This window comes from Petaurus breviceps, unplaced genomic scaffold, assembly GCF_028583685.1.
Source record: "Petaurus breviceps papuanus isolate PSGF00001 unplaced genomic scaffold, PetGlider_PUasm1.0 171, whole genome shotgun sequence".
Lineage (NCBI taxonomy): Eukaryota > Metazoa > Chordata > Mammalia > Diprotodontia > Petauridae > Petaurus > Petaurus breviceps.
Window position 1 is genome coordinate 3,433,586 of NW_027185754.1, and position 25,499 is coordinate 3,459,084.

At 38.4% G+C, this 25,499-nt stretch overlaps 1 protein-coding gene across 7 annotated transcripts in view; it reads right to left on the reverse strand.

Annotated features, from left to right (window-relative positions):
• FTO (FTO alpha-ketoglutarate dependent dioxygenase) overlaps positions 1 to 25,499 on the reverse strand; it is a 431,971-nt gene that overhangs the window by 159,100 nt on the left and 247,372 nt on the right. The gene's annotated exons all lie outside the window — the stretch shown is intronic.

Here is a 25,499-nt window from a genome sequence, read left to right on the forward strand (position 1 = left end):
ATTCTTTTAAGGTCTACTGGCCTTTTTTATTTGAAGTTTTGAGTTCTAAATTCTAACCCTCTCTTCCTCCCTGCATTCCCTCCTCTCTGAGATGGTAAGTAATCAGATATAGGTTATACGTGAGCAATTATGTAAAACATTTTCATATTAGTCATTTTGAACAAGAATACTTGAATGAAAGAAAAAATGAAAGAAAGAAAGTGAAAAATAGCATGCTTCAGTCTGTATTCAGTCAACATAAATTCCTTCTCTGGAGGCAGATAGTATGCTTCATCATTAGTCCTCTGAGATTGTCTTGGATCATTGTATTGCTGAGAATGGCTAAGTCATTCACAACTCTTCATCGAACAATGTTGCTGTTACTGTGTACTACATTCTCCTGCTTCCATTCACTTTGCTATGTATCAGTTCATGCAAATCTTTCCAGGTTTTTATGAAATTTTGTGCTTGTCATTTCTTACAGCACGATAACATTCCATTACAATAATATACCATGGCTGGTTTAGCCATTCTCCAATTGATGGGCATCCCTTCGATTTCCAATTCTCAGTCACCACAAAAGAACTTCTATAAATATTTTGTACAAATAGGTCCTTTTCCATTTTTTTTTATGTCTTTGGGATATAGAACTAGCAATGGTACCGCTAGATCAAAGGTATACGCAGTTTTATGGCCTTTAGGAATAGTTCCAAATTGCTCTCCAGAATGGTTGGATCAGTATATAACTCTACCAATAGTGTATTAGTGTCTCAGTTTTCCCATGTCCCCTCCAATATCCAATATTTTCCTTTTTTTTGTCATATTAGCCACTCTGATAAGTATGGGGTCGTATCTCAGAGTTGTTTTAATTTGAATTTCTCTGATGAATAGTGATTTAGAGCATGTTTTTGTATGACTATAGATAGCTTTGACTTCTTTGTCCAAAAACTCCCTGTTTATATCCTTTGACCATTTATTAGTTGGGAAATGACCTGTGTTTTTATAAATTTGACTCAATGAGAAATGAGGCCTTTATCAAAGATACTTATTGCAAAAAATTTTCCCCTGTTTTCTGCCTCCCTTATAACTTTGGTTGCATTGGTTTTGTTTGTGCAAAACCTTTTTTAAATTTTATATAATCAAAATGATCTAGTTTACATTTTACAATGCTCTCTATATCTTCTTTGGTCTTAAATCTTCCCTTATCCATAAATCTGAAAGACAAACTATTCCATGTTCTCGTAATTTGCTTATGCTATCACTCTTTATGTGTAAATCATGTACGTGCTTTAACCTTATCTTGGTATACAGTGTGAGATGTTGGTCTATGCATAGTTTCTGCCATACTGTTTTCCAGTTTTCCCAGCAGTTTTTTGTGAAATAATGACTTTTTGTTCCAAAAGCTTGGATTTTGGGGTTTATCATATACTAGATTATTATGGTCATTTACTATGAGGTAATTTGTACCTAATCTATTCCACTGATCCACCACTCTATTTCTTAGCCCATACCAGATTATTTTGATAATTAATATTTTATAATACAGTTTGAGATCTGTGTATTTCTAATTTTAAAAGATTCATTCATCTATAATGGTCAGGGTAAATTTCTATAATATAATAGAGAAATTCACAGGACAAAGGGTACCCACAGAAGTGTGGTTGTAAAAATTCTGTCACAGTGGATTTTTATATTTGGGAAATTAATAGTTTACTGTTCCAAGATTCCTACATGTTTATATTATTGCTTTCCTAACATAAAAGTTTGCAGTTGTTATGGAGACATATGGTAACATTTGCTCCTAAATTTTAAATGCATTTTCTACCCCTGTTACACACCTGAAATGAAGCCAAAAGCTCTTTTTGCTTTACATTAGAGTGAAATCCAAACTGGTCTGAGTGACTATAAACGGTTACTGTTTGTCTTGGCTCCTACCTGTATCAGATTCAGACTGAGGAATCTTAGGGAAGAAATTACATGGGATAAAATGGATATTTCTAAATTACAAGGCCTACAATTCCAGTGGCTCTGAATATCAGCTTTCTGTTTCATCTCAGCCTGCCAGAGAGAGAATGGTGGGGCTGGACAATAAACGATCAAAAACATTTATTCTCATGAGTCAAATGCTTCTTATTTTGATTATATTGGAGGAGAAGTTATAGATCATGATCAGTTAAATCTTGTTAGCAAATTAAGTGGTTGTAGAATATGATGGTGCAAAACATGAGTTTAAGCTCCTTCCTGAAAGCTGGAATGATCAAAGTATAAATTCTCTTAATCTATTTTATGCTTCAGTTTCCCTCCACAAACCTTTCATATTTCTCAGGTAACTGTTCATGACTTTGAGCATATGTGGTATTTGGCCCTTATTTTTCCAATGTAATAGACTTTTGGGTTACTAAGTCTCCATGTTCACTGTTTCTAGCAACTCACTCAAGTCTAGTTTCCTGGCCTGTACAACTTGCCATAAATAGCAGATGACAGAAAGAGTATTTTGTTGGAGCTTGACCAGAGGTGAATCCATAGTAGTTTATAAACTTCAAAATGTCTATCTAAGCCAGAGTCCACTGATTGGGCAAATTCCTCCTTCATATTCCTTCAATTTGTTGGATTTTAATCTGCAATTAATTTACATACATCTTTTAAGAATCTCAGATGATTTTGACGCCTAATTAATTTTCCCCCTCTGTTGAGTACAACCAATATTTTCCCGAAGAGTTGTGCTTCATGTCCTTCAAAAGTTTGTCAACATTCTCCATTTTACTGAAGGAACTGGAAGGAGGAGTTAATGAGGTTTTGTGAGGTTTGGGATATAAGGCTCTGTGTCACACAGGCGTCTCTGCTGTAACTGATGTATTTAACTTACCATTAACAGTTTTTTTTTCTTTCCCTGTAATTTCAATGGGATAGGCAATTACTGATAAGGGAACTCTCCCCGTCAGCACATTTCAGCAATTCTTCTATTAATGATAGTTTTATAGGGCTAACTATTTATTAAGAAGAGGGCAAGTGACTTACTCAGGGTTGTATGGTCAATACGTGTCCAAAAAGAGAACTAAACCCAGGTCTTTCTGACCCTAAAGCCTACTCTATCAATTCAGTCACCTTTTAATGATGTATATTAGATAAAGGCAGTTATGGAAGTTCTGAAGAAATCAAATTAGAGAGGTAATTCCTGCTCCCTAGGACCTTACTATGAAGTAACTAAAGCATACTTATCAACCCCATCTCCAGGATGTGAAGTCAGATCACATAACCTCACAATAATAAAATAAAATATTTCAATTTCTCAATAACAACGTCTTTTGAAGCCTGATGACAAAAAGAAGAGAGATGAATTATAGGTTTTCACCTTTCTTCCTCCATAGAGAGAGAGTGGAGGATCAGGAAGTGAAGGTAGGACAATATGATAGGGACTTCTATTTATGTCAGAGCACATGCAATGTGCAAATGCCATCCTTCTTTCTCTTCCTCATCACCTTGGCTAGGCAGAATGCAGAAGGAGTCCACCACAAATCCCCAACATGGACAATGCTTGCTACTCTGAAATAATTCACCAGGAGCAGAATAGTGGCTACTCATGACTAATCACTATAAGCTCATTTCACTTAGGGCAGACTATGGTCTGAACAATGCCTTGCTGCTAAATGATTTCACATAGTTTCCCTTTAATCCAAGATCCAAACAACACATGTTTGTACTAGTCCAAGTGTTGAGGGTCAGATTCTCTAAAGTAAAAAAATGGCACAATATCCACATATACCATTCATGCTTCTCAGGATTAAATATATAACATTTCTAGTACTACATATTTTCCTATGATATATTCAGTATTAAAAAAGATAAATTACTTATGAAAAACAAGTTAACATATCTACAGCAAATATATTACTGTTGTATATAGCATGGGACATAAAGGTTTCCATTTGCATCATTAGCTCAGCTATAATAAATGAGACACTCTATGTGATATATAATAGAGCAAAGAAAACACAGCTGTTTGCTTCTGTAGGAGAGTGTAGGGGTGCAAGGCACCTGAGTCTGCCAACACTGAATACGTTTTCAATGGGGAAACAGCACCAGTCAGAGCAGCAATCACTGAAAACCATTTTCCATGGACAATTAACTATGTCAGGACACTGAGGTCCTAACATGAGGTCTTCCTAATTCCCCACCACGGGAAAGACAGTAAAACATTATTATAATGCATTCCTAATATTTAATAAGGAGACTGTTCTGTTTGTGCATTATTAATGCATGCTGAAAGTTAGAATCATGAGAGTGGTGCTTAAATTACTGTTGTTCAGTCTTAGGTCTTCATTCCTAAGCAAAGTAGCCCTGCATGATTAAGACTTTAAGGGGAAAAAAATGAAGTAAATGTTTCCATTCAGGATTTTTTTAACAGTCTTTTTTCTTTCTTCCCCCTTATTATAGAAGACCAGCACTTATTATTGGAAAAGTCAAAGCTCTCATTGACAACAGCAGAGAAATATAAACTTGCACTCAAGCAAACGCATTTGATCTTTGGTGCCAATCATTTTGCTTTTTCCAAGTATGTTGGTCATTTTGAGACTCTCCCCCAATAAAACAAAATATTTTAATTTCTCAATGACAAGGCCTTTTGATGCTCGAAGACAAAAGCTCCACTCCATTTATTAAGACGACTTCCTACTGTGTGGGGCTGTTGTTTACCTCATAATTAAAATCGCACCTGAACAGAACCATCTGCGAGAATATTGAGTTCCTTATAAAACATGAGAATTCTTTCTTTTTTTTTCTCCTATGCAAATGTGAATATATTCTCTGCTTACTTTGTGTGAAATACAAAATCATGTCCTTAAAGTTTTACTTTGAAAGCCTAGAAATACAAAGTTAGGGTGAAATTCAATTCTTTGCTATGATTGCCATATGTCAATAAATAAACCAGTAGCCCTGTAATTTCCTCAAAGAATGATCAGTTCTTTTTTTCTGTCTCCAGGATTTTGTCATTTATGGCAATTCAGTAGCACATACCACTTAATTTTCCTTTTCCTTACAAATGACATATTTTGGCAAAGGCATTATTTACCAAAAAAGGCTGCCAAGGCCTGGGTGAGTAAAGATTTGAATATACCCTGACCTTTCACAAACTATTTATTCAAACTTCTTTCACAAACTGATTTATCCAAAATAAGGTCTCATTGGGAGTTTATTGTGCAAACTGTAAATCCATAAATGCAGAGTTTATAAGCTTTGATATAGGCATTCCTTCAAGTGGCTTTTCTGACCTTGGGTTGACTCTACCACAGAAATTTATGTTTCTTTGCAGGGTGTTTCCCTATTTCAATGGAATGGTTCCTTTGGTAGAGTCAGACAGTGATGGCAAACTGGCTCCATTCTAACAATCCTTGTGAAATGTTTACAGTGAAATTTCACTGTGCACGTGTGGCAGCTGACTTTAGCAGCAGCCAAGTTATAAACTTACATGTTTTTTATAAGGAAGAAAACGTAGTTTTTACATTTTCCCCTCCTCCAAAAGATCAAAGCCACATGAATTTAACAACTTCCCAGACTGCACCTTGGAGCTGCTGTCAGTCTGGCATGACAAGTATAAAAGAACATTCTGACCACATGGAGACTTTTGGCTTGTTTCACTCATGCCACAGAAACATGGCAAGATTATTCTTTTCCACAATACAAAGACAATAGGATTGCCTGCTGGGTATTCTGGCAAAGGAAAGTTCTGACAGGGTCAGACAGAAATGCAAAGGCATAATAAACAGAAATGGTGGCCTGTTAAAAACACACACGCACACACATATACACAACTTGACCTTTTATTTCTGAAAATTCAGGATTGGTGATATTTTGCTATATAATAGTATATATCATTTGACAGTCTATGTAGCCCAAAGAAAATATGTTTTGGTGACTGTGAGAAATCACTGAAGATTTGCCTTTCATACATTTTTGAAATCTTATCTACCATGCTTCAAACATGAGGCCCTACAGAGGGACAGGGACATTAATATAGGAGACAAGAAATAACCACAGATGCTGCTTCTAAGCAGAACCCAGAGAACAGGTCAGTGTTGAGAGATTAAAGAAGGTAGCTGTCTAGTTTAAGGGTCATCAACTCTATCCTTGAGTTTTATGAGGGCTTTTGTTACAAAGAGTCAGGACCCCTGTGGAAAATGACAAATCTCACAGTGCTGTTCCCTCTAAACCTAGGGGGCACTTAGGTGTGGAAGGAAGACCACAAAGGTATTCTCTATAGAAAGACCAGCTCCACTCAGGGGGCCCTCAGCATTCCACAGGCCTTCTTAGCTTGGCAGTAATCAGGCCCAATTCTTTTTACTTCATGGAACTTAGTCATAGGGCCAGGTGAGATGGTCTTAGGTACACTTACAAACACAACAAATACGCTCAACATTAAAGAGGGGAAACATGCCAGTTCTGCAGACTTTTCCTTGTACTTAGTGATGCGAATCACATCTGTTCTGAGCCTAACAAACAAGACAGCCCCAAACCACTGTTTGTGTGTGTGACATCTAAACTCACACTCCTTTATACATTCAGGTTTGCTTTCTCAACACACCCTTCTCTGACTTCTGCCACAGCTTGTTTCTGACGCTGCTGAGGGATGCTGCACTTAACACTGCTACCAATTCTCAGAGGCCCCCTCAAATTTTTTAAATCTAGCATAACGTGCAGAATTTCAAATGAAGAACCAACAGCAATAAGATCATTTACTGTAACTATGCAAACAGGCTAAATGAAAGACTTGTGTACAGTCATTAAAAATAATAATGCTGAGGCCCCCTTGGGCTAAAACATAAAGCTTGTACTGGGAGAGGACACAGAACAGGAGTGTGTTTATTACCCCAATAAGATAACTTACTAATTTATTTAACAGGAAAATTTGCATGTCCTTTCACAGTGAAATCTCACCTCTGAAGATTATCACTCCCCTCCCCTTCCCTTAAAAAAAAAAAGAAAAAGAAAGGCCTAGCTATGCTTATCCAAGCCAACTTCTCTGTTAAGAGAGCATTCACCTACCACACCTCACCGGTCAGACTGGCTAAGATGACAAAACAGGAAAATGATAAATGCTGGAGAAGATGTGGAAAAATTGGAATACTAATGCATTGTTGGTAGAGTTGTGAACGGATCCAACCATTCTGGAGAGCAATTTGGAACTATGCCCAAAGGGCTATAAAAAAGTGCATATACCTCGTCCCAGCAATACAAATCTAGGGCTGTATCCTAAAGAAGTCATACAAGTGGGAGGAAGACCTGTTTGCACACAAATATTTATAGCAGCTCTTTTTGTGGTGGCAAAGAACTAGAAATCAAGGGATGGTCCATCAATTGGGGAATGGCTAAACAAGTTGTGGTATATGAATGTAATGGAATACTATTGTGCTATAAGAAATGAGGAGCAGAGAGACTTCATATATAAACTGATGCTGAGTGAGAAGAGCAGAACCAGGAGCACTTTGTACACAATTATAGACACATCATATGTGTAACGACTAACTAATAGACTGGGCTCTTCTCAGCAATGCAAGGTTAGAAGACAACTCCAAAAGACTCATGGTGGAAAGGATATCCACATCCAGAGAAAGAACCATGGAGTCTGAATGCAGATTGAAGCAAACTACTTGCTCTCTCTTTTGCGTTTAGTGTTGTTTCGTTCCTTCTTTCTCGTTGTTCACTTCATTGGTTATAATTCTTCTTTACAACCTGACTAATGCTTAATGCGAAGGTATTTGTAGAACCTCTATCGGATTGCATGCCACTGGGAGCGAGGGAGAGAAAGGGGAGAAAATTTGGAACTCAAGGGATTGTGGAACTCAATGTTGTAAACTAAAAGTAGATAAATTTAATAAAATAAAACTGAAGTGAAAAAAAGAGCATTCACCACATTAGAGCCCAGATAGTGACTCCTAGTCAGTGCTGCCACTAACAACTTCCACTCCTCTGCCCTCCTCTCTGCCTGTACCAAACCCAGAGTTATTTATAGAGTTATCTCTCTCACACTTTGCAGATGATGCCTAACATCATGACAACAGTGAAGAGAAAAGGTCTCTGTACCTGCCTACCTACAACAAGTTTCTGTAAAGTAATGAATAGAGACAGCTTGGGGACCATCCACCTGCGCTGCCTGCCTTTTACTGCCTGCAAAGTGAAACCACGAGGGATTGGCAGAAGGTACTTGTCTGACAGGGCCAGGACAGCCTTTCTCCTCGGTGACAGCCTGGGCCTACCCTCTTAAACCTGACCCACCATCATTCCTTCACAATGCAGCAAGCGAGGCAGCTGACAGTAGCAGCTGCGGCTCCTAAGCGAGATGGATGGAATTTTCATAACTAGTTCCCCAAGTTACATTTTACCTTCAAGATAATTTATGAGCTGCTCTGGAGCCTTGAAGAGACAATATGCTTGCCATAAAATTAACTGTAACAGTCTTGTAGGTTATAATTAACACTGGGAGGGTAGCACCAACTGGATGAAACACATGGCATAATTGATGGGGAAACTGGAAATTAAGCGAGCTAACAATATCATTACTGGGCGTATTGCCTTAGCAAAACCTATGCTTTCTGAGCGTTAATGACATTCCACTCCCAGGGTTCGCATTCGGTTAGGGAAGGGAAAAAGGCTGGGGTAAAGAGGCAATGAGTTCTGCTGACAGGACCATGATGTTCCTGGGTGGATGCAGAGAGTATGATGGGTCTCCATGAGAAAGGCATACCTACCCAAGCAGAAGTGGCACCTGGACATCTTGTGGCCTGGATCCTAAGATACCACAGAAACAGAGAGAGAACTGCTCAAGCCTGTCTTGCAGAAGTAATTTCATTTTCTCAGCAAACATTTACAGAGTGAGAAAGACAGAGGGAGGGAGGCGAGGGCAAGGATCAAAGGAAGACAATGAGCACCTCTCTGAAACTTTGATGACCCAAGTAATAGTCATTTAAGATGCCACAGTATTTCAACTTAAGAGTAGCATAACATAACACAAAGACATTGCAGTAACATGACTTCCTAGAGGTTTATGACACTAAGAAGCGACTAGTTTAGTTCAGCATCCTGCTTCATAGAGAGTTTAGCTGAAGTAATAAGCCAGTTAATCAGAAGTGGCACCTACTACTACGGTCTGTGAAAGGGACATGAAACTATTTGTGATACACATTCACATGCCTAATCAATGCATGAGGAGGTTTTGCTCTTCTGCAAATAATCTACATAAGGTTTGTTATGGGGGGTGAAGAAGGGAGTTTATTTTTCTGTCCTGGGACAAGATATTGGAAATCATTCTGATAAATGATACAACAGTGTCACCTACAGGCAAGTAGGGTCGTTCATGGGCCTTTCCTCTATCACTTCCTCAACTGACAGTCAGAGTTAGACTTTTATCTATAACCTGGAAAATACACTCGGGACACCCTTGAGATAGAATAAAATTACTACTCTTCATGTGCAGTAAATTGTTTCCTAGAGATAAACATACTGTACAGTTAGTGATTAGTCCATTATGGAGTAGATAAATTGCTACCTTTGCACCTTAAGGCACCTACTCAAATTAACCTTGACCAGTCCAGCCAAAAAACATTCCATTTAGAGGATTTATAAAGTCTTGGAAGCTAAACTTTGGTATTCTCAGCAAAGTCCCTCCCTTTCTATCAGACAGTAACTTAACATAACAGAAATCATGATCATGGAGATAATGTACTCTCATTAGAAGTTTTTTTTTTCGGGGGGGGGGGGAGACTTAATGAGCCTAAATTGGAACAACTTCTTTATATAGAGATCTGACTATATAATTGAGTAATTTGCAACAGGCTGAAGTACCTGTGGTTTTATTTACAGACAGAAACCCTGGATTATTATCTGAAGTACAGAAAGCTTCTGGGCTGTCTCAGTATACCAAAATGCCTTACCTGAGGTTGATGTACAGGAAATTTTAAAGAAATATTCTTTTCTGAGAAATAAAGATCAATGTTATCTGTTGCTTAATGAAGATAGTAGTTAATAAAACTAGAAAACATCACCAAGTTTAACAGCTGCTGGAGAGAGTCAGTTAACTCTATTATCAGGAAATACATGCCCCTTTTTTTCATGTGGTGTCGAAAAAACATGCTATTTTTTGCACAGCACAGTCTTGGAAGTCAATAAGATCTGGTTCAAATGTCACCTCCAACATTAACTAGCTATGCAAGACACCTAAGTTCTCAATTTCCTCATCTGTAAAGTGGAGATAATATTTATTTCATAAAACAGTTGTGAAGATCAAATGAGTTAATGATATTAATGATTCACTTTGGAAACATTAAAGAACCACAGCCATTTCAGCTACTTTTATTCACTATGTTTTCTTTTCTCTATCCACTTCAACATGTTCTCTTTGCCCTGACCCATTTGCAGTAACTGGAACATTTCTGATATTCAGTCATTGCTATAAATATATTAATCCTTCCTCATATATTACACACTTTGTCTTTTCTTATCAAAGTTATATATTCTTTACACTAAAAATTGAGATGTTAAAAGGAATTTTAAAAAAACCCAGCATCATCTTTCATTTATATGTTGTTTATAATTTTCAAAGTACTTTCTGAGATACTATCTTACCCTCTCAACAACTTTATGAAAGAGACAAGGTAGGTACTATCTCCACTTGTCTGATAAGGAAAATGAAATAGAGAAATTAAGCAATTTGTCCAACTAATAGAATGCAAGTTTTTTAAGGGCAGAAACTGTTTTATTCCTGTCATAATCTAGCATTTAGCACAGTCCTCAGCACATAAGAGGGGCTTAACAAGTTCTTTTTCAGTGAACTACACCTTGCATAGCAAGTTAGTTCTAAAGGCTAGAAGAGAACTTTGGTTCAGGTTTTTCTACTGTACTACACTGTTTTCAGATTCTCAACTGTTTTCCTGTATTTCTTTTTGACAAGTGGAAAAGGTAACAAAGGAGGAAATTTCTTTTTAGAGGAAAGCAATATCCAGTCACTGTCTATCTCTACACTCCAAACCAGCCTCACTTAAGGCAGTAAGCATGCTTATAAAATGCACAGGCACCTTAAGTGTACTGTGGAGAGCAAAATAAAGGGCTGGGCCCTGCTACCTATTAACAAGGGTTTTCCTTCAAGGGCCCAAGTGATAAAAGTATTCTGTCGAAGTCTCCTAGGACATATTGGTGCTCCAGACCCCCGGTGAACCTCCAGATTGTAGAAGTACAAGCCAAAGGGTAGGATGTTTGTTATGGTAGCACCTACCACCAGCAGATTGGCTCCCCTTTGGTGACTATGCTGTTACAGGAGAGGCATGGTATGCATAATCTGATAAGGTGAGATTTCACTCTGAACAAATATGTACCAAAATTTTCAATTCATGACTAAATATGAAGTATGAAAATCTTGTCCCTTAGAAATCAGTAACTCTGATACAAAAAGGAAGAAGCTTAATAGTTATGTGTCTGACTGTATATAGCATTCATTATCACAATAGAAAAATGCCCGTCTATTCTGATATCACATGTAGACACTCTTCGCCCATTTTCCATTACCTATTTCTACTTGGAGCTAGACAATTAGCTCCCCTACTAGAACAGGGAGTGCTATGTGTCCACAACATCACTTCGCTGATAGTATGTGTCCAGCAGCAGCACTCACAGCTAGCTGTCTATATGGGCCACCATAATGAATGGCACTTTTTTTCCTGAGGACACATTTTCCCCAGCACAGGCTTCTTGCCTTGCTTCTAAAACACCACTCTGAGGATACAATGGCCAAAATTTAAACCTGACTTTAAATACAAACTTGGTACTTTTCTTGCAAGAGGGGCTGAGCTGAGAATCAGCATGCAGATAATCTGGGGTGAGAATAATGCCATGGATCCCCTGGAGGAAGAGGAAAAGAAGCAGTTAACTGCAGCCACAAAGCCTGCTGCTTGCTAAACCAAGAGTCAGGCTCAACAGAGGCCTGCTGTGTTGATTTTATAAATAAGATGCTCAAAGGTCAATTGGGTTTTGTCCCTCATAAAGCTGTTTAAATAATGACAGTAACAATGGTAATAACATTAACAACACTTGCCTCCTTAAGATAAGTCATCATATCTTGGAAAGAAAAGGTAATCCTATCTCTAGACTCATTTAATCCTCACCTCTATATTTATACAATGTTTCAATTCCTACTCTTTTATGAGAAGGTTTTATGGAGTTATCAGGTTTTATGGAGTTATCCGGTTCAGAGACACAAAGGACATTCTGCTAAGGGCAGCAGAAACCACAGACTAGATGGATGCATTAAAAAAAAAAAAGCCACGAGTCTAGTACTCAGCAGGCCCGCCTCTGCTTGTTCCTCATTCCCTTGTCTAGTTCAAGTCAATGTAATAAACATTTATTAAGTACCTATTATGAGCACATCACTATGCTGAAGGACTGGACACATAATAAGGGGAGATACAAAGATCAGATAATATACAACGAGAGCTTAATTGATTGTATTTAACTCACTGTTTGACTGTGAAGTCCAAAAAAAGATATGAAACATACACAACCAGAATATTAAAACAATACATGAGGAATACTTGGTAGGTTAACACAAAGCACTATTTCTAGTTCGAGGATAATATGAAAAATCCCCTCCACCTCTACTGTCAGTTTCTAAATTCGGCCACTGTAGGGTTGAGGACGAGGGTCCCTGGCCCAAGCTCTGCTTGCTCCTCTGCCCCTGGCAGGCACTTGCTTTCTGGCAGAAAGGATGGCAGGGATTGCCAACAGGTCAACACATGGGCTCTACACTTTTAATTTGTCACCTTTATCATCTTAGGGACCACACATGAGTCTACTGATTCCACTTACCATGACTCCACAGTTCCCTGAAGGGGGAAACAAATTTAAGACAAACCAGCAAGCAATCAGGGCAGTTAGGTAGACTCATCTTCCTGAGTTCAAACTGGTCTCAGATGCTTATTAGTTGTGTGACCCTGGGCAAGTCACTACCCTGTTTGCCTCAGTTTCTCATTGGTAAAATGAGTTGGAGAAGGAAAAAGCAAACAACTCCAGTATCTCTGCCAAGAAAGAGTCAGACATAACTGAAATGAATGAACAACCACCACCAAGCAATCACTGCACTGATGTTATCAGCTATGTCTCCAGAAGGGCAGCCAACTCAGCCAGGGTGAGCCAACCCAGGTTGGGGTGGGGGAAATGGGGAGAAGGGTAGCATAAGCACCAGGACCTTCCCAGTGTTACTTCTGTTTCCTGTTGGTAAAGTACTTTTGTCTACTCCCTTTTTTAAGGGAATGGTCCTTTCACAATCGCTTGCTTTCTTTCAGACTTAACCTTTGTGTTTTCCTCTCTCTCACCTTTCCAAGCCCTAATGCTTCTTTCTCTGGGCAAGGACACTGTCAGGGGTATCTAACTCAGCGTTAAGATTCCTGTCATCAGTGTCCAGGCCTATGAATGTTTACAGAGGTGACTGACTCCTTTAGCACCAATGCTTCTGGTGCAATGCTGGGATATAAGTCATTGGCTTTTTTTTTCATACTGGAGAAAGAACAGTGGAGGTAAGAATGGCACCCAATCATTAAACAAACATTTATTAAGCACCTACTATGCCCAGAGCACTTGTCCGAGGAGGGGAGAAAATATAAATTTTTGTTCGAAGACACGGTCCCTGATCTCACAGAGCCTAAAACTTTAGCAGAGGAAAGAAGACAAATACAAATAACTATAATTGACACTATTCTATTTACTGTAATTGAGAATATTAAATGATAAGAGCAGTAGAGACTTACAAAACATGCTAGTTTCCATCCTAGGGAAAAGGTCATTACCAATTTCAGGGACACATGCGTGGTATGAGTAAGACTATAAGGAGAAACTGGCATTTGAGCTGCATTTGGGAATTCAACAGGTGGGAGTGAGGAGTGAGAAAATTCAAGGAAAGACGAGCAATTGAAAGCATGAAGGTAGTAATGTATGAGATATATGAGGGCAGAGAGTAATACAGTTTTTGCTGGAGCACAGGGTAAATAGTAAATGGATGGAAAAAATAAAATAGAGAAATAGATTGTGTGTCAGATTTTAGAGGGCCCCAAATGCCAGACAAGAGGGTTTGGCTCCACTGGCAGGCTATTAAAAGGGAACTGTAGGGGGCGGCTAGGTGGCACAGTAAGTAAAGCGCAGGCCCCAGAGTCAGGAGGACCCGACTTCGGTTCTGTCCTCAGACACTTAACACCCACACCCACACACACACAAAACTAGCCACATAACCTTGGGCAAGTTACTTAACCCCAATTGCCCTCCAAAAGGCAATAAAATAAAATAAAAGGGGACTGTTAACGACTTCTGAGCAGAGGAGTAACATGGCCAAAACTACAAATAAGAAATATTCTGGCTAAAGTATAAAGAACAAGTTGGAAGGAGGAGAGTATGAAGGCAAGAAGACTTACTAGGCAGTTATTTCGATCACCAAGTAAGGTGGTAATGAGGGTCTATATTAGATTGATACCAGTGGGAAAAGAGGGAGAAGCGACTGATGTGGGGCATGCTAGTGAGGTGGAATGAACAGGTCTTGGTGACTGATTAGAATGACAGGTAAAGGAAAGGAAAGGGTCAAATAAAACACCAAGTATATTGAAGCCAGAGAGAAAGAAAGGCATATAAGGAAAGATAAGTGGCTCAGTTTTGGATATGTTGAATTGGAGAGGCTGCCAAAAGAGGCAGGGGGTGGGGGAAGTGAAAATGTTGAGGTTTGTGGAAGAGAGGAAGGAGTTTATGTAAGATGGTCTCAGACTTCTCACTGAAGAGGTCATATGCTCTTAAGTAAGGGGATGGATGGGGAAGGAGGGTGGGCTTGGAGAAGGAGAAGTGAAGAAAAGGCTAGAAAAGGATGCTGTAAGGAATAGGGAATTAATAAGGACCCAAAATAAGGATTCCTGGGTAGTAGGGAGGGGCCAACTGAAGTTACAACAATAATCTTTCCCCCCAAATCTTCCCAGCTTCTGAACTTTCTTATCGCTATTGAGGGTACCACTACCATATTCCCAGTCATACAGAACCACCACCTCCATGTTATCCTAGAGTCCTCACTCTTATTTATCCTTCATATTCAATCTACTATCAAATCCTATCATTTTTACCTTTATAATATCTCTTGTATAGATCCCCTCCTCTCCTCTCATACAATAACAACCATAGTTCAAGGCCCCTGACACCTCTCCTGGATTATTGCAATAGTTTTTTTTTTTAATGCTCTCCATGCCTCAAGTATCTCTCCATTACAAGCTAAGTCATTTTTCTTTCTTTATTTTATTTTTTTTTAAGCAATTGGGGTTAAGTAACTTGCTCAAGGTTACACGGCCAGTTATTTTTGGGTGTGGTGCTAAGTATCTGGGCCCGGGATTTGATTCCCCAGGTCATCCTGACACTGGGGCCGGTGCTCTTATTCTCTGTGCTACCTGGCCGCCCCCTAAGTCATTTTTCTAAAGTGTTGCGATGACTATTATGACCATGTCACCCTGCCTCCCCCCTACTCAAGGAGTTCCAGTGTTTCTCTATTTCTAGGAACAAATATAAACTCCTCTGTATAGCACTTAAAATTCTCTATAACCTCACCCCTTTCTACCTTCCCAAGCTTCTGACCCCTTTCACTACGTATTCTATAATACAACTACATTGATCTACTTGAAGTTCCTCAAAAATTACACACCATCTCCCATCACTATACCTTTGCACTGGCTGTACCTCCCATATGTAGAATGCTCCCTGGCTCACACCAAGACACAGCTAAGAGTCTACCTTCTTCAGGTCTCTTCACTGTTAATGGAGCTTTCAGATATATGAGACATATGCCATATATAAACCTAATTGTTTGCATGTTGTATTCTCTTCTTAACTCTCTGGTCTGATTATCATTCCAAACTTATAATTCAACTGAAAGTGCTCTCTCTAAAGTCACCATTTATCTTCCGGCTAAACCTAATGGTTTTTCTCAGTGTTCATCCTTCTGGACTTCTCTGTATTCTCTGACACTACTGATCATTCTCTTCTCTTTGTATTCTAGAAGTTTTCATGAAATTTCTCTCTCCTGACTCTTTCCCAACCTGTCTGACTACTCCTTCAGTCTCCTCTGCCAGGTCTTCATCTAGGTTAACCACAAGTGTTCTCCAAAGCTCTATTCTGTTCTAGTCTCTTCTCATTATAAGCTACTGTACTTGGTGACCTCATCATCTCCCATAGATTCAATTACATCTCTAGACAGATGATTGTCAGATCTATTATCTAATCTTAATCTCTCACTTAACTTCTACTCTAACATCTCCAACTGCCTATTAGACATCTCTAACTGGATATACTGCAGACATGCAACCTAGTTCAATGTCCTCCTCGATTCCTCTTTCTCTCTCTCTCACACACACAGCCATATCCAATCAGTTCTCAAGTTATTTATTGATTCTACCTTTATAATATCTCCCTTCTCTGATAGTCCCTGGTACAGACCCTCATCGCCTCATTCCTGGGCTCTGCAGTAGCCTTCTGATAGGTCTCTCTGACTCATTTTCTTTCTCCAGATCATTTTCCTCTCAGCTGTCAAAGTGATCTTCCTAAAACACAGGTCTGACTACATCACCTCCCTATTCAATAATGTCCAATGGTTCCTTATAACTTTTGAGATCAAATATAAAATCATTTACTTGACTTCTAAAGCCCTTCATAATATGGCCTCCTCCTACCTTTCTAGTCTTCTTACTCCTTATTCCCTTCAATGTACTTGGTGATCCAGAGACATTGGCTTCCTTACAGTTTCTCTTACAAGACACTCAGTCTCCTGACTCTGGACATCTTCACTGGCTGTCCTGACACCTGAAATTCTCTCCCTCTTCATCTCCATCTCTTGTCTTCCTTGACTTTCTTCAGATGCCAGCTAAAATCCTGTCTTCTACAAAAATTCCCTCCTAATGCCCTTAATTCCATGCCTTCTAAGATTATCTCAAATTTGTCATAAACATACATATATGTATATATTTGTGTGTGTGTATATATATATAATCACATATGCATATGCATATACTTTTTAATAATTTGCACTACATATATGCATATATATATATATGAATAGGTATGTATTGTTTGTAGTTAGTTGTTTATATATTGTCTCCTCCATTATACTATGAACTCCTTGAGGGCAGGGACTATTGTATTCTTTTCTTTACATCTTCAACTCTTGGCATAGTTCCTAACACATAGTAAGCACTCAATAAATGTTTGTTGGTGTGACTTAAATGCCTACTATGTATAAAATAGCATGGAGAGAGACAGTGTAGGACAGTAGGTATAGTGTTTGCCTTGGAGTCAAGAGGACTTTGTTTCATGCCCTGATTTTGCCACATACTAGCTCTGTAACCCTGGGCTAATTACTTAACCTCTCAGTTCTAAGTAGCTCTTTAAGACTTCGAATTGCAGGAAAAGTAATGACCTGCATTGGTAGGGGGAGTTTCCTTATTCAGAGGTTCTTTAAATCAATGAAATTGCAAGTCAATTCCCCATGCCTGTGTACAAGGTACCGTGCTAGGCAGGGAATATAAAGACAGATCAGAAACTACCTCTCTTCTCCAGGGGCTTAATTTTAATGGGATTTAAGTTCAGAAAAAAAAAACCTTCTTGACAAATTAGAGCTATTCAAAAGTGGAACAGGCTACCTCAAGCGGTAGTAGTTTCTTTATCATGAGAAGTCTTCAAGAGAAGGCTGGATGAACATTTGTCAATTATTTTGTAGAGAAACTTCTTGTTCAGGTATTAGCTTCTGCATAGCCTTGGAGGTACCTTCTAAATACGAGATTCTGTGAACCAAATAAGGTAGGGCCCACTGCCATCAATTCTAAGAAAAGTTGTTGGTTTATATGGAAAACAGTGTTCCACGGAATCCAGAATACACTATGAACCATCTAACATCTTACCTAGAGAATCAGCTAGCCCTGAAAAACATGTACTGAAATATCTGGTATATACATTCAGTCAGCACTGGCAACGGAAAGGTTCTAAAATGAAAGGTCATGAAGGTGGGCAGAGTTAGCACCTACCTCCTAATTAACTGGCCATATCATGAAGAAGAGGAGGAAAGGAAGGGTAAGAGTGGTAGACCTTGAAGCCTTGATCACTGTACTTTGGAAACCTAAAAGTTCTCTATCCAAAAGTTAACTATTAATCATTAATTACTCAAGGTCAAGAGATGCATACAAATTCTCTCATTAGTTATTTTTCTGCCAATTCAAATGACTAACCCAATTGAATATGTAGGAAATAATAATAACACTGATAAAAACACCTGAGTTCTAGGTTTTGAAGCTTTGACAAGGCCACAAATTGAGTAGAGCCTTAAAAGGAAAGATCCAAGGGGGGCGGGGGAGGGGGAGAATAAAAGATAACCTTTTTTTTTGTTTGTTTTGGTACAAAACAAGTTCTAACTTTGGAGCATTACAGGTGCTTAAGCCTAATATTGAAAGATACATATGGGATCATATACATATCATAAGTACCATAAAACACACTTTATTTTAGGACAGAGTTAGGGGTATATATAAAGCCTCCTTTAAACATAGATAATGGGGCTGTGACAAATTTCTACAAGAAAATGCCATAATCATCCACATTTTTAAAACTGTTCTATGTGTGGAAAGAGATTTTTGAAGCCCAAGAAAGTATACTCAGTTGGTTATCCTAACTGGACCAGAGAATTCTAGGCAGAACCAAGGTTACGTAGAATTTTGCAGCAAGGTTGATCTCATGTTAAAAGATAATGATAAATATACATGTACACACACAAACAATGAAAGTGTGTGCTAATGGCCAATGTTGAATCAAGTTTCAGTCTTATTATTTTTGATCTTCCCTGAATCTATTACTACTTGATCTGTCTTCTTTGGAGAGCTTTAAATGAGAAATATGTATGAAGGGCAGAGGCAAAGAACCTGAGAATCATCAAAAGCAAAGAAAATTTAACAATAAGCAACTAGATACAGTGCCAAGGTGACCTCAGACAGTGGATACTTGGGTACAGCTATGAATGAATGAATGAATAAATGCATGAATGAATGAATAAGCATTTACTGAAGCATTGTGTATATACCAAAGCACTGTGCTAAGTGCTTGGGAAACAAATAGAAACTCCTCTGCTCTCGAGGAGTTCTCTTTCTAATTGGGGGAGACAACATATATAAGAATGCTCAAGTGCAGGGCAGATGGAAAGGGTCATAAGTCCTAAGTTTCTAGAGGTTGTATAGATGACAAGATTCATTAAATTACATTAGTAGGTCAGATCACAGGGCAGGGGACAGTAAGACATAGAGGCAAGGTATATTATAAGGCCTGGAGTACCTTAGGAGGCAGAGGCAAAATGGATAGTAAGGTGTGGTGGTCCTGCATCTCATTAGAAGGCATTAGAAAGTCAACTCCCATCTCATCCAAACTGAGTAGCAATCAAAAAGCCCAGGAGAAGAGTGAAGGCAAAGGAGGAGGTCATGACCAGTGATGCCCACTCTTCTGGTCACTCTACCATTCCATACTGGTTCTGGTACTGGTGTTGGGCTCAGGAATGGCAAGGGTGTCCCAAGCAACAGGTCTTCCCACTGCTCCATCATCCAGAATGGCTTCTAGGACTGTGTGCTACGTACTGCGAGGGTACTATGACAGCTTCGTTTGGAATCTTATTCTCTCAGTAAGGTAAATATCCTGACACTCTTTGTGCACAGGATATATTACAAGTCAGCACTGAGAGAAGGAGGGTCTATTCAAGTCTGCCATTTTAAAATAATGCCTTTTAAAACTGATTGCACTGTTTTTGTGGTTTCATGCTTCATGTGGTCTTCAACAAATGTTTTTATTTTTGGTACTTTTACCCTCAGGCAGTTTTGAAACAGGCATAATCTTGAAAGTCAGAAAAACAAAATTTATTCCTAAAATGTCTCTTTCTCTGTATTATCCTATACCTAGCCCCTCTGATTATTAGAAATTCACATGCCTTTACTAACTAAATCAAAATTAAAGATGAAAAACAAGATGAATTGTGAGAGCAAATTATTTCCTTAAGTAAGCATTTGAAACTTGAATTTTTTTTCAACTGCTGTGTGGAAGTTGTATTGCAAAGCAGGCAATAAACACTGTCAAAAGTCACTTGACTTCCTAACAGTACACCAAGCTCTAAGGGAAGGAAGGACTCTTGATCTTCAATTACAACTCTATTATTTCCCCCAAAGACTCAACACATCTCTCAATTTTCGGCTGAAAGAATAGATTTTTCCTCTATGGTATCTTATGGGGAATTTCCTGAATACATTTTCCCTGTTTCATCCTTATACTGATTGCTCAATTACTGAATGATGCCTATAATGTGCTGAGTGCTTTATATGAAGCTTTGCACACAGAAGGTTCTCAATAAATGCTTAATAAATGAATGAATTTGTATTTCATGGTCATGGGAAAATGGTACCTATCTTTGCAGAAAAAACTTTGCTTGGTGATCCTAAATACTACTTTATGGAAAATAACTAAACGTTCCCTGAATAATTCAAGTGATAACCTAGTAGAAACAAACCATAGTAGCAAATCGCTGTGACCTATGTTCCATTCACTTGTGGCACTGATTATATGGAATAACTAAAAATATTTCTTTGCAAATCCAAGACAAATGACACAAAAGTCCATCCCTTTTATCCAGTCATCTTCTAGTACTTTGCCATTTGGATTTTATTACTTTAAAGTTTCTTTTTTTCTAATGAATCTCCCACCCCTTTAATTAAAGAGTGATCATAAGGTTTTAAGCCACTTGGGGGATGGTAGAATATAACCATTTTTGGTCTTTACATAATATACATTTCAAATATACCTTAAGTACTAAATATGCTAATGAAAGGCAGCCTTGGGAAGATGCCTAGGCTTGTTTAATATAAACAAAAGAGCTGAATTTTTGGTAAGAGAAGATCAGACACAGAGACACTGAACTGTACCTTTTCTTTGTCATCCTTTTCAAATGATAATTCTTTCACTGTCACCATTAAATCTTAATCTATCCCAGCTCCTTGTATGGGTCATTGATTCTATATGTACTGCTGTTATTTTAAAATGGTTCCCCTTGGTAGGGAAAGAGAAAAAAAAGCTGTCGAGAGCCAGATGGGCCACTTCACAGTTCATTTATCAAACCTAATACACTGGGCTCCACCCTTCTCTCACTCACTATTGCTTGTTAAACTTCCATATAATTTGGTAATCATTTTCATTATCAGAGAATGACCCTAAAGGAGACTACCCTGGGATGCCCAGTCCACACAAGTCTCCCAGCTGTTCCTTTTCTGTTTCTTCCTACAGTAGACCTTAAGAACCTCATAGTTTATTAGCTGCACACTGACCTTTTCGAAGCAGAGGTCAAGAAGGGGTCAGATCAGAGGGCTTGCCTAGCTCTTTAAAAGCTATAACAACTTGTCCATCAGACACTAGTAGACAGTATAAACAAACCTAAATCTTCAGAAATTCTGGACCACTTCTGTTAACACTTCCCACACATTCAGTTTTTTCCTGATATACTTTGGATCCTTCAATATGGCAAAAGTGAATAAACATCCCTGATAAGCCTATTTGAAGAGAGTTGTGTGTGGGGTCATTAGCCTTAAGGATAGAAACCCTTAGCACTCGAATGCATCTCTGGGATCAGTGATGGCACTGTGACGAACTGGGTTGCCTATAGTCATGCAGAGCAGTCACTTTATTTAAAAGCTAAATCCATAAGACACATGTGCCTCCAGTTCAAGACTCTTTGAATAGGCCAAAATAATGGTCCAACAAGCTCCTAACCTGAAAGACATGCCAACATTTGATGAGTATATCAGAAGTTCTACCTTGAAAAACAAAACAAAAAGACAATACATTGTCTCCCAAACCCACCCCGTCCAGTCTCAGTGTTGCATAGGAGCCCACCAAGAGACACAAAATTGTAATATTACAGTAGGACTATAGTAAAGTTTCTGCCAGCTGCTGTGACTTAGTTGACCTATATTTCTCAAAGTTATAATGAGTTCTCTAATGTGCAATATAAGGTAATTAGAGTCATCTGTATTTAACTTCCAGAGGAAAAAAAAATTCTATTATCTAATCTCCCTGATCCCCTGATAGCCTGTTGAAAGTAAAATACTGTAACCTATTGCTTGGCCTTTGACAAGTGCTAATTATTTCCTGTCCAAGCACATTTTTCTCATGTAATTCCAAAGTACACAATAGGCTGATCTCTAAAACCCAGGCAGCTCGGCAAGCAGTGTGGCGGATGTTTTATAACTTTCACCACCACAAGCTTGATGGCTACCATAGTCAATGCCTCATTCCAGACATCCAGCTGAAGCTTTGATGGGAAAAGGGGAGGAGGTGTATGGTAACAGTCTGTTTATGTGGTTCATATGGATGAGACTCTTAGATAGGTCACTGGGATGGGAAACATCAAATGATGGGGGTGGGGGAAGGATTATAGTTATTTAATACCCTAAGGATACTTTCTGAGCTCTCAAGACACTGCCCTCTTGAAATATTCTTTCAGGTGTTTAGTTTTAAAGAGGCCTGCACAGCGTCTTTTGCTAAGCTTTCTCTTCCCTCTCTCTTCTCCACCTCCCCCACCGCCACCCCTTCACGCCACAAAGTACTTTAACATTTTTGTTTCAGAGACTAGACTACATCTACTTCAGCACTGGCTCCAACTCCTGATTAAATTGTTAGTGGTAAGTAAAAGCCAGAAACACTGTAACCAGACTCCTTTTAAACAAGCTATTTTTGTCGTGCAGCCTGGTGATTTGGTGTATTAGGAAATTATTGTTAACAAACCAAATGCACTCTCCAAAAGACATCAATTCTCAACATTCATGCTTTCTCCATGTAAGGCTGACTTTTTTTGTTTTATTTTGTTTTGTTTTCTCCTGAGATAGAAGGGAGAAGATGGTGGAAGTGGCAGAAGACTTTTATTTCATCCATCTTTTCCCTCCTCCTTGCTCATCTTTTCTTTTAATGAGTCTGACTGGGGACAGGGTAGAAGGGCAGGTTCAGAACCGAAGGGATCAAACAGAAGAAGACCTAGATCTCTCCAAAATGACATTTCATTTTTTAAATAGTGTTAGAAACAGACCAATTAAAAAATAAAACAATTTAAATTCTTGAAATTTTAGAGAAAACAAATGAGAAAATTATTTAATCATTGCAACTCAAGTTGAATGGATTCACCCATTCCTCTGAAATAAAAATGAATGGCACTCATATACCATGGACACTTGGCTCTCCTGAGTGTCTCCTTCTTTGGAAAAATCTATCTTGTCTAGTTTGATGCCAGGAAGCAAAGAATTTGAGAGCTGAAATTCATCAAGTATTTACTAAGCACCTAGGATATAAAAGGAACTGTGGTAGGCATTGGGAATACCAAATCAAAAATAAAACTGTCTCCATTCCCTCATGGAACTTACATTCTGCTAGAAGAAACCCCAAAGAAGAACCCAGTCACAAGCACTTGCAACTGCTAGTGCATCTCCTCCTCACCCTGGCAAGGTTATGTTGATTTTATGGGCATATATTTGGTGTATACATGTGTATACATATATATGTGTGTATATATACATATATATGTACACACACACATTTGTATAGTTTCCCTCTCCTCCCTGCCCCCCACCAGCTCCTTGATATAATTAATGTAAGCTCCTCTAGGGCAGGCATGGTTTCATTTCTGTCCTTGTCTTCCCAACACATAGTGGGTGCTAATTAACACACTGATTGATACTTATCTTAGCTTTGCTTGAAAACCAAGGGTGAGCAAGCAGAAACACAGGACCTTCAGGAGACAGCCCATTACAATTTGTTACCAGAAAAGTTTCTCTATAAATAAGTCCATATCTGATGCAACATCCATGCATTGCTCCTAATTCTACCTTCTTGGGCCAGGTAATATAAGTACAATCTCCTTTTCCCCATGACAACCAGCCTTCTGAACACCTAGAGAATGTTATCATATTGTCCCCTAAATCTTTTCTTCTTCAGGCTAAACATCCCCTGTCCTTTCATCTGAAATCCATATATGGTATGATCTTGATGCTTTCTGTTATCCCGAATGTCATGTTCTGAAAACTCTCCAGCTTATCAGTGACTAGCATCTTCTGTCAAAATGGCCATGTGCCCTCTGAATGTAGCCCAAGATCATAGCTGCTTTTTGGCTGCCCAACACACTATTCACTTGTATCACATGTATAGTCCAAGAAAACTCAAGACTTTTTTTCAGTCACTTCCATCTAATTATATCTCCTCAATCTTATGAATATGATTTATTGAAGCAAATGTACGACTTTATATTTATTGTCCTTGTTAAATTTAACCTTCACTGATATAGTTGTGGGTTAAAGATTACTGAGATCTTCTGAATCTTGACATTGTTATCTGACATGTAAGCTACCCACTCTAGCTTTGTGTCCCCTGAAAATTCAATAAGCATGCCATCTATGCCTTTATCTAAATCTATGGTAGAAACATTACATAGAATAAAATTAAGTATAAATATAAATCCATTTGACAGGTGTCCTCCAAAGAAGTTGATATTCAACTAATAATGACTCTTTGGGTCCAGTCATTTGACCTGTTCCACCAGAACAGCATGAAAGATTTTATTAAATTCTTCACTAAAATCTAGATAAATTATGGCTACTGTAGCCCCCTGATCTACCAATGCAGTCTAGTAATCTAGTCAAAAAAGGAAGTAAGGTTGGTTTAACATGATCTGTTTTTGATGAAACTATGCTATATCTTTGAGATTTAGGTGAGTCTCTTAATTTTTTATAATTGATACTAGTTGAACTATCAATTGTAGTGGACTATCAATTGCAGAACTTTGTTCTCAGAACATTGTGCTTATGAAGAGACTAGACATAGTTTTCTGTAATTAGCAAGACTACGAACTACAAAATACAGCTCAGTCTTCTACCTGCTTTCTTACCCTCCTGTACAGTGATACGTACTAACCTCAAAGTTCTTTGCAACAAAAAGTCTACATTATAAATCAAATATTTTGGGGAATAGGTATGTGTTTTCGTTTCTAAAATTATACACTGAGTAAACTAATGTTAAAATACAGCATCAGAAATATTAGGAAAATTATCCATGTAGAAACTTGTGTAGAAGCCTCAACAAAATTCAGAGCTCACTGAAGCAGAATCAAGTTTATATGCAAAGAAACTGAGGTGACCTGACAGTAATTCATACTTATTTAATATCACAAATGAGACAGAAAAATATACCAGGTGAAAATTTTCAAGCAATTCGTCCTTCATCAAGTGCTGTAAGAGTATTCACTACAAATATTTTGCAGGCTTCTTTCTATCCATGTTGGTTTTCAATGTGGTGGTAAAACTGGCTTTTCAGCATCAGGTACATTATGCTTAGAATGTAAACATCTCTGCTACAGATTAAGCCAAGAGCTAAATCTCTCTCTCTCTCTCTCTCTCTCTCTCTCTCTCTCTCTC